We start from the raw sequence: 9,402 nt of genomic DNA on the forward strand, positions 1-9,402 counted from the left end.
TCCGGGCTGCAGCCACTGGCAGTGGTGGCAATGGTACCCCTGCCCTAACTCACCGCACCCCTTTTTCCAGCCTGTACATAGCTGAGACAGCAAGGCAGTGGCGCCGCCCAGAAACAAGTGGCCCAGCCTCGTAACTGCAAGAACCCCTTTCCAAACTGAGTCTGGCAACAAGAAACCTGTCTAATGATCAGGTTCCCCCTCAGTCAATTCTGGGGCGTGAATATGAGGGAGGCCTCCGTGTTCCATGTCCCGTTTCCTGCCACCTTCCGCCGTGGAGGAGCCCCAGAGCCCTCCGTCCTTCTCTCAGAGGCGTCTAGGCTTGGCCTCAGCCTCCATCTTCATCTCTTGGGATGGCGAGCAGCAGCGGATCCAAGGCCAAATTTATTGTTTGAGGGCAATATAAACTAGTAAGGAAGATCCGGTCTGGCTCCTTCTGGGACCTTTATCTGGCCATCAACATCACCAATGGCGAGGAAATGGCAGTGAAGCTAGAATCTCAAAAGACCAGGCATCCCCAGTTGCTGTAGGAAAGCAAACTCTGTAAGATTCTTCAAGGTAGGGTTGGCATCCCCCCTACACTGTGGTATGATCAGGAAAAAGACTGCAATGTACCAATCATAGACCTTCTGGGACCTAGCCTCGAAGACCTCTTCAATTTCTCTTCAAGAAGGTTCACAATGAAAACTGTACTTATGTTAGCTGACCAGACTATCAATAAAATTGAGTATGTGCATACAAACAGTTTTATACACAGAGACATTAAAACAGAAAACTCCCTAAAGGTATTGGGCATCACTGTAGTGAGTTATTCTTTATTGATTCTGGTTTGGTCAAAAAATACAGCAACAGCAAGACAAGGCAACACATACTGTGCAGATAAGATAAAAACCTCACTAGCACTGCCTGATGTGCCAGCATCAGTGCACATCTTGGTGTTGAGCAGTTACAGAAATGACGTGGAATCCTTAGGCTGTTTTGATGTATTTTAATAGAACCAGCTTGCCATGGCAAGGACTAAGGTCCGCAACAAAGAAACAAAAATATGAAAAGATTAGTGAAAAGAGGATGCCCACTCCTGTTGAAGTTTTATGTAAGGGGTTTCCTGCAGAATTTGCCATGTGCTGTAAATGCGGTAAATTTCCTGCAGAACTTGCCAACTGTAATCGCGGGCTACACTTTGAGGAAGTCCTGGATGAGGTGTATCTCAGACAGCTATTCCGCATTCTTTCGAGGACCCTGAGCCACCAGTATGACTAAACGTTTTATTGGACAATGTTAAAGCTGAAAGTAGCCCAGCAGACCACCTCTTCCAGTGGGCAGGGTTAGCAGGCCCAAACCCCCATAGGTTTCTAAGCATGAGCTGAGGAACAGAAGAAGCAGAGCAGATGATCGGAGCCGCATTTGTTGCTGCTAGAAATTTTATTTCATATGTACACTGGCCCATGGTAGTTGCAACCATTTACTTGGTGTTAGGAACTTAATTTCAGTATGAACTGACTCTGGGCAGCACTGGTAATGCTGTATCCTGAATTGCAGCTGCTGTAATTGTGAATATTAACTGAGATAGTGAAACATGGTATCCGGTTTTCTATTGCATTTTTTTCAAGTGGAAAAATTAACTGAATGTTTGACTCACACAAATTAGTGGAGAAATTGGGCATATGCCAATTTTTTGTTAAAACCTTTTTTTTAAAAACTATACTACTTTGAGATTTCATTTAAGAAGAATGAGATAAAGTCTTCAGCCACAGTTGTGACGGTTGTAAGTGCTCACAATTGTGCTTTCTTAGCATTTTTCCATCTCTGGGGTTTGCAAGGTCTTCACTTAAAACATTCTTAAAATGGTTGTCCTGTTGTTTGAAAGCCAATTGATATGATAGCAACCAAATATCCCATTGTTTGAACATATGAAAGACTCTGCCTGCTCACTTGTGCTAGAAATAACAGCATCCAAAGTGAAGATGTAAGAAAAACTTAGTGACTACTAGGTTTTTCTTAGGACTCTGCATTAATTGTATAATGTTCTTATTATTTAAAAAAGCACATTTGTCACAGAAATTTAGTTAACATCTTACAACTAAACATGTATGTATGTTGCTTAGATAAATGTAATCACTGTAAACATCTATATGATCTGGGATTTTGTTTTATTTTGAAATGGGAACTTTTTTTGTTTACAAGTTCATTGAAAACTAAAAGCTTTCTTTAAAAAAAAAACTATCACACAAAGGGAGAAAGGTATGGAGGACATTGTCAGTGAAGTAACATTTAGACTGAGCCTTGCAGAATGGGTAGACTTGTACTAAGTAGAAATAGAGGAGAATAAAAAACATAAAAAGGCAGGACACGTGCAAGGCACATTTGGGAAACAATATAATTCACTTTGTTTGTAAGGGGGTAGGATGAGAGGGAAGTGGGACCGGTAAGTCATTTTTAGACTTGAGCATGGAAGGTCTTAAGTGCTAAAGTTAGTTTATATCTGTTTTGCTTTTTTTTAGTTTTTTATTTCTATAGGTTATTGGGGAACAGGTGTTTGGTTACATGTGTAAGTTCTTTAGTGATGATTTGTGAGATTTTAGTGCACCCATTACCTGAGCAGTATATACTCAAGTTGTAGTCTTTTATCCTTCACCCCCTTCCCACCCTTTCCTTCTGAGTCCCCAAAATCCATTGTGTAATTTCTTTTTTCTTTTTTTTTTTTTTTTTTGAGGTGGAGTCTCGCTCTGTGGCCCAGGCTGGAGTGCAGTGGCGCCATCTTGCAGTGGCTCACTGCAAGCTCCGCCTCCCGGGTTCACACCATTCTCCTGCCTCAGCTTACCGAGTAGCTGGGACCACAGGCGCCCACGACCACACCCAGCTAATTTTTTTGTAATTTTTAATAGAGACGGGGTTTCATCATGTTAGCCAGGATGGTCTTGATCTCCCGACCTCGTGATCTGCCTGCCTCGGCCTCCCAAAGTGCTGGGATTCATTGTGTCATTTTTATGCCTTTGCATCTTCACAGCTTAGCTCCCACTTATGAGTGAGAACATATGATGTTTGATTTGCCATTCCTGAGTTACTTCACTTAGAAGAACAGTCTGTAATCTCATCCAGGTTGCTGCAAATGCCATTAATTCATTCCTTTTTATGACTTAGTAGTATTCCATCATATATAATAGTAGTCCATCATATATAATATATATACTATATATATCACAGATATATATCTGTCAGAGATATACTATATATATCATATGTATCACACTATATATATATATATCATAGTTTATCCACTTGTTGATTCATGTGCATTTGGGTTGGTTCCACATTTTTGCAACTGCAAATTGTAAACATGCATGTGCAAGTATCTTTTTCATATAATATATTTCTTATTTTCCTCTGGGTAGATACCCAGTAGTGGGATTTCCTGGATTAAATGGTATTCTACTTTTAGTTCTTAAGGAATCTCAACCACTGTTTCCGTAGTGGGCTGTACTGGGTTTGACATCCCACCAGCAGTGTAGAAGTGCTCCCTGATCACCCCAATCCATGCCAAACTTTTGATTATAGCCCTCTTGCAGGAGTATGGTGGTATCGCATTGTGGTTTTGATTTGCATGTCCCTGATCATTAGTGATGTTGAGCATATTTTCATATGTTTGTTGGCCATTTGTGTATCTTCTTTTGAGAATTGTCTGTTCATGTGCTTAGCCCACTTTGTGATGACCATTGTTTGTTTTTTTCTTGCTGATGTATTTGAGTTTGTTGTAGATTCTGGATATTAGTCCTTTGTCAGATATATCAATTGTGAGGATTTTCTCCCACTCTATGGGTTGTCTGTTTACTCTGCTGACTGTTCCTTTTGCCATACTAGACAATGGACACTGCTGAAGCATTTTATTCATAAAAATAATTACAAATAGTTTGTGTGTGTTCACTGTGTGCCAGTCATTGTACTAATATATTTTACATGTATTATTTTAGTCTCCAAACGACCATCTAAGGCAGGTGCTGTTATTATTTCCATTTTTTAGATGAGAAAATAAAAAGGTTGAATAATTAATTGGTCATTTAACTAGTAACTGGCGGAGTTGGCATTTGAACCCGGGTCTGTGATTTAGCAAGCTGTGATGGGTAAGAGGTATATAAGGAGAAATGGGAGTCTTGGTTTAAAAGAAAATGAAACCAGATCTTTCTAGATGGAAGTGTCCTGGTGGCAGTGGAAACTATGGGACAGGAGTTCAGGAAAACAGTAGGGCTTGAGTTTAGGAAGGCAGTTTTTGTGGGGATGTTGGGTGACGTTGTGGAAATAGATGAGACTGTCCTGGGGAAATAGGGGCCAGAGATTAAAAGTGAAGACTCAGCCTGGCGCGGTGGCTCGTGCCTGTAATCCCAGCACTTTGGGAGGCCGAGGCGGGCGGATCACGAAGTCAGGAGATCGAGACCATCCTGGCTAACACAGTGAAATCCCATCTCTACTAATAACACAAAAACATCAGCCGGGCTTAGTGGCGGGCGCCTGTAGTCCCAGCTACTCGGGAGGCTGAGGCAGGAGAATGGTGTGAACCCGGGAGGCGGAGGTTGCAGTGAGCTGAGATCGCGCCACTGCACTCCAGCCTGGGCGACTGAGCAAGACCCTGGGCGACTGAGCAAGATTCTGTCTCAAAAAAAAAAAAAAAAAAAAGGAAAAAAAAAAAAAAAAAAACAAAAGAAAAGTGAAGACTCAAAACAGGACGTTGGTGAATGGCTAAATTCAGGAGGAAGGAAAGGAAGGAGATGCCAGAAAAGGAGGGGAAGTAATCAGAAAGGTACAGGGAGAAAAATAAAGTGCAGAAACTCCAAGCTGAGGGTTTCCAAGACTGAGCATTGAACGCTAAAAAGGACTGATGAAAATGTGAACTGAAGAAAAGCCATTTGACTTTTTTAAAATGGTAGGTGTTAATAGTAATGTTTGAAAATGTACTACAAGGGGGTGAGCTCAAGGTCAGGATCAAAGTTAAGTAATAAGGCTGATGATAAAGAGAAGTGACACTCAAGGAGTTACGGATTGCAACAATTGTTAGGGTTGTGCTCCTCCGTTTATTTCACAGAGCAGCCATGTTCACAGGATAAGGGAAAGAATCAGTGCCAAGTACAAGAAACACCCTTGAGAGAGAAGGGTATAATTCACAGGAGGGGACTGTGCAGTCTTATTGGTGATTTCATCGATAATTTTCTATTAGAACTAAAAAATGCATCTCAGTGTCAAGTATAAAAAGATGTCTGCAGGGATTAATGTTTTGTATTAAGAGCTGAATGACCTGGTTTTGCAGCCAAAGACCTTTTTCAAGTTTCTGTCTCTACTGCTTGCTAGAGGAACCGTCTTGGACAAAAGACTTAGTCATGGAAAGTTGTCCCAGTTTCTTCATCTATGAAATAGAAATAATAGTATCCACCCTAATTGTTCCACAGGATTATTGTGAGGATAAAATAGTTTTGTAAGTTAATGGTATAGAGAGCCCAGTAAAGGTTAAATGTTATTTCTTTCAGTGAGAACTCATAAGAATTGACTGATTCTTAGCCAGGCATGGTGGCGCATGCCTGTAATTCCAGCCACTTGGGAGGCTGAGGCAGGAGAATTGCTTGAGCCTTGGAAGTGGAGGTTGCAATGAGCCAAGATCATGCCACTGCACTCTAGCTTGGGAGACAGAGTGAGACTCTGTCTCAATAGAAATTAAAAAAAAGAAGAATTGACTGATACAAGGAAAACCAGCTGACCAACCCAATGGTCATCATAAATGATTATAACTTTAGGAGGCTAATGAGGGAGGATCACTTGAGGCTAGGGGTTTGAGACCAGCCTGAATAGCATAGCAAGACCCTGTCTCTACAATAATAATAATAATAATAATTAGCTGGGCGTGGTGGCATACACCTGTAGTCCCCCAGTTGCTGTACGAGAGCTATAGTCCCAGCTACTTAAGAGGCTGATATGGGAGGATCACTTGAGCCCAGGAAGTGGGGGCTGCAATGAGCCATTGTTATGCCACTGCATTCCAGCCTGGGCAACCAAGCAAGACTCTGTCTCAAAAAAGTATAATAATAATAAAAAAAGAATTATAGCTGAGGCATGAATAATTAAGAGTAATTAAAAATAACTGGGTAGTAGACTTAGAGAACATTTCACTTTGTGAAAACAGAAAATTCTGCAAAATGGAATATAGTTTAAATTCTGCAACAATGGAATATAGTTTGAATTCTGAATCATGGACTAAAAGCTCTGCAGACCACACATGTGTATATGTCAGAGACTCCAAACAAGCAAGTCATAGTCTGGGTACATGATAAAATCTCACAGGAAGCTTCCTCACATATTTAAGATCCATCTGAAATTCATATTCACAGATATAAGAGCTGAGAAAGGATGGTTTTGACAGGGCTGAACTGAGCTATGGTACGAGTAACACTCATTCCCAGAAAGGCTCTTAGTTTGAATTTCCTTTAAAAGGAGATACAACTGCAAAAATCTGTTTCACAAATGTGCTAACTATAAGCATTTTCCACAGTGTTTAATAAACTATGCAGATAAGAAAATATTATTGGCAAACACATTAATAAAATGCTCAAAATAATCAGATACTAAATGCTTGTAGCATGGCATGCAAATCACCAAAAATTAATGTGCTATGCTTCATATAAAATCTCCAGTAAGGCTGGATGTGGTGGCTCATGCCTATAATCCCAACACTCTGGGAGGCCGAGGTGAGAGAATTACTTGAGGCCAGGAGTTTGAGACTAGCCTAGCCAACATAGTGAGACCTCAACTCTACAAAAAAATTTAAAAATTAATGGGACATGGTGGTGCACATCTCTAGTTCTAGCTACTTGGGAGTCTGAGGCAGGAGGATTGCTTGAACCCAGTAGTTTGAGGTGCCTACACTTCAGCCTAAGCGACAGGGAAAGACCTTGTCACTAAATAAAAAAATTAGTTAATTGAATCTCCAGTCAGTTGATATGTCCAAATTCTTCCCATGGTAATTTTAAAAACTTTAGTCTTAGGAGAGTAAAAGACATAAAAACCTAGTCATGGGCATAAGACTTCTTATAAAGAACTCAACCTAATGAGAAATAGACCCTTTATTTAAGTGTCATTTAAGTATCTATTTCTTCATTGATCTGTTCACTTATTAACTCATGTAACAATCATTTGCAGATACCTACTAAGTTGAGGTAGTATAAACTACAAATTCAAGAAGTTTGGTAAGGGAAATAAGGGAGATTGAGTGACAGCTTGAAGGGGAAGATTCTTTCAGGCCTGTGGGAACGGGTGGTGGCATGGAGACATTATTGTGGACTTAATGTGATAGTCCTCGTGTCTCCAGACACTCTCTCTCTCTTAGGAAAGCAAGATTTCTATCCCCAGAGTATGTATGTGTCATGTCTGGACTGCAGTGGCACAGAGCTGTGTTCAACAAGTGACTACCATTCTGCTGTGTGCCCTGGGACTCAGGGTTAATTGATCAATCCTTTCTACCTGGAAGGTAACCATGAGGACTAATGGAACCAGTGTGTACCAAGTGTCTGTTAAGTGTCTGGTCAATGGTTATCCATAAAGCTACTGTATGGCCATATGTAGGAATAACACAGACGGTGGGGCAAATTTTTCCCACGTGTAACTCTCACAACAAAATAGCATTAAATACTTAATGTTTCTGGCTAAAGACCATTTCAAGACTTGCAGGACAAAAAAAATAGAAAAAAAAATCTGACACCCAAATGGAGTTACAAAATTAAAAAGGCTGAATTCCCAAGCTTACAAAAATATGAAGCAAGATTGAAATTTCAAGACTGAGTTTAATTATGGAAAAATATAAATATATTTGAGGACTTTCACAGAGCGGACAGCATGAATCAACCAAGAAAACCGTGGAAATAATTTGCCTGCCTGGAAATAGTCTGGAGTCAGCTGACACAGCTACACTCATGAGAGCCCTCTGATGCTTGTCATAAGGAGTAGAGGAATAATTTCAGAAATTACATAAAAAAAAGAATTATGGGGGAAGAAGATGCTCCCAGAGGAAACAAATAATCTGGATGTGAAGAGCAAATACAAATTTAACATGTTTTGAGCTTCCTGGAAACTATGCTAAGTCTAGGCATTGCTAGGATTTGGTAGGATTTAATCCCAAGCTTTCTGTTCTAAATTTTTGTTTTCTTTTTTACTCTCAAATAAATCACATGCTAGCACCAGCTGCAAAGTTACATATGTTGCATTAGAAGATCTTCCGTGAATACCTAACTGGAAATTGCAAGATTCAGGGCCGTGTGAATCTAGGCTGGCTGCTTAACCAAAACTTAATTTAACTTTTTTTGCTTTTAAAACTTTTTTTGCTTTTTTTGAAAAAAAATTAATGAAAAGCTGTTTCAAGCAACCAGTTTCCAATCCACGTCAGCAACTGTGACATTTAATGAAACACCATGAGCATTTAGCATGAGAGCTCTGGACTCAGACACCGGGGAGCTTTGCTAGAGAAGGGAGGACAAAGCAGGCATGATGTGGGGGGTTGTGGGGAACTCCAAGGCTCTATTTCCAACTTCCATCAGAGAACTTCTGTTTCCACCTGGTTTTCAAATTTGCTTTCCAAAAGGGATTTTGTTTAAGTAAAGGATACAGAAGTTTATAAAAGTTTGAAAACTCCTGGACTGTAGGATGTGCAGGCTCTTGCCAGATGGGACAGTGTATGAGACTCTTCCAGGCTGACGTCTTAAGCAACTTCCTGTCCAATCGCAGATGGTCATGATGCTGCTTTCCTGAGTTAACCTATTAACTGACCCTTGTTTCCCAGGCCTCAGTAGAACTAGGGGTGTAACCTCTTCACACTAACTAGACTCCCTCACAATCGAGTATATCTGCCACTCCTTGACTTTTAAGACATAGTCTATGTTCACCCTGTAATGTGAACAGCCCCTTTCACTATTTTCCTTGTCCATGCTGGAGTCACTATAGTGGCAAGTGTTCTTTGGTCTCTGCCCCACCCTCCCTCTGATGCCTGTGAGAACGAGAGGATTTCATTTTCATGAGAACTTCTTCCTGTTCCTCTTACCCTCTTGAAATTATGTCACTCCACTTAGATGAAGAAGTTGTGGTTAAATTATTAGAGAGGATACGATTTATTTCAAAACAATCCAAGATATATTGAAGTACTGTTTATGAGTAAGATATCAGTCTTGGCGCAGCAAGGAAACAGGAATCCATAAGGGGAGGAAAGTCTTGAAAAGCAAACCTGATACAGTGGAAAAGGTGGGAGACACCATAAGGTGCTGGAGTGATAAAACAGAGGCCAGGGTTTCTCCACTGTATGTTTCCGCTAAATGCTTCCAAGGAAGGAGAGTGGGGCATGAGTGGAGGAGCTACAGAGATAGACCAACTTTTCTCACCAAG

General features: G+C 40.6%; 1 pseudogene; it reads left to right on the plus strand.

Annotated features, from left to right (window-relative positions):
- Positions 1-350: 350 nt before the first annotated feature.
- On the plus strand, positions 351-1,353 carry LOC108514073 (casein kinase I pseudogene; annotated as a pseudogene).
- Positions 1,354-9,402: the final 8,049 nt, after the last annotated feature.

Source organism: Rhinopithecus bieti, unplaced genomic scaffold (genome assembly GCF_001698545.2).
Source record: "Rhinopithecus bieti isolate Rb0 unplaced genomic scaffold, ASM169854v2 scaffold_33302, whole genome shotgun sequence".
Taxonomy (NCBI): Eukaryota; Metazoa; Chordata; class Mammalia; order Primates; family Cercopithecidae; genus Rhinopithecus; species Rhinopithecus bieti.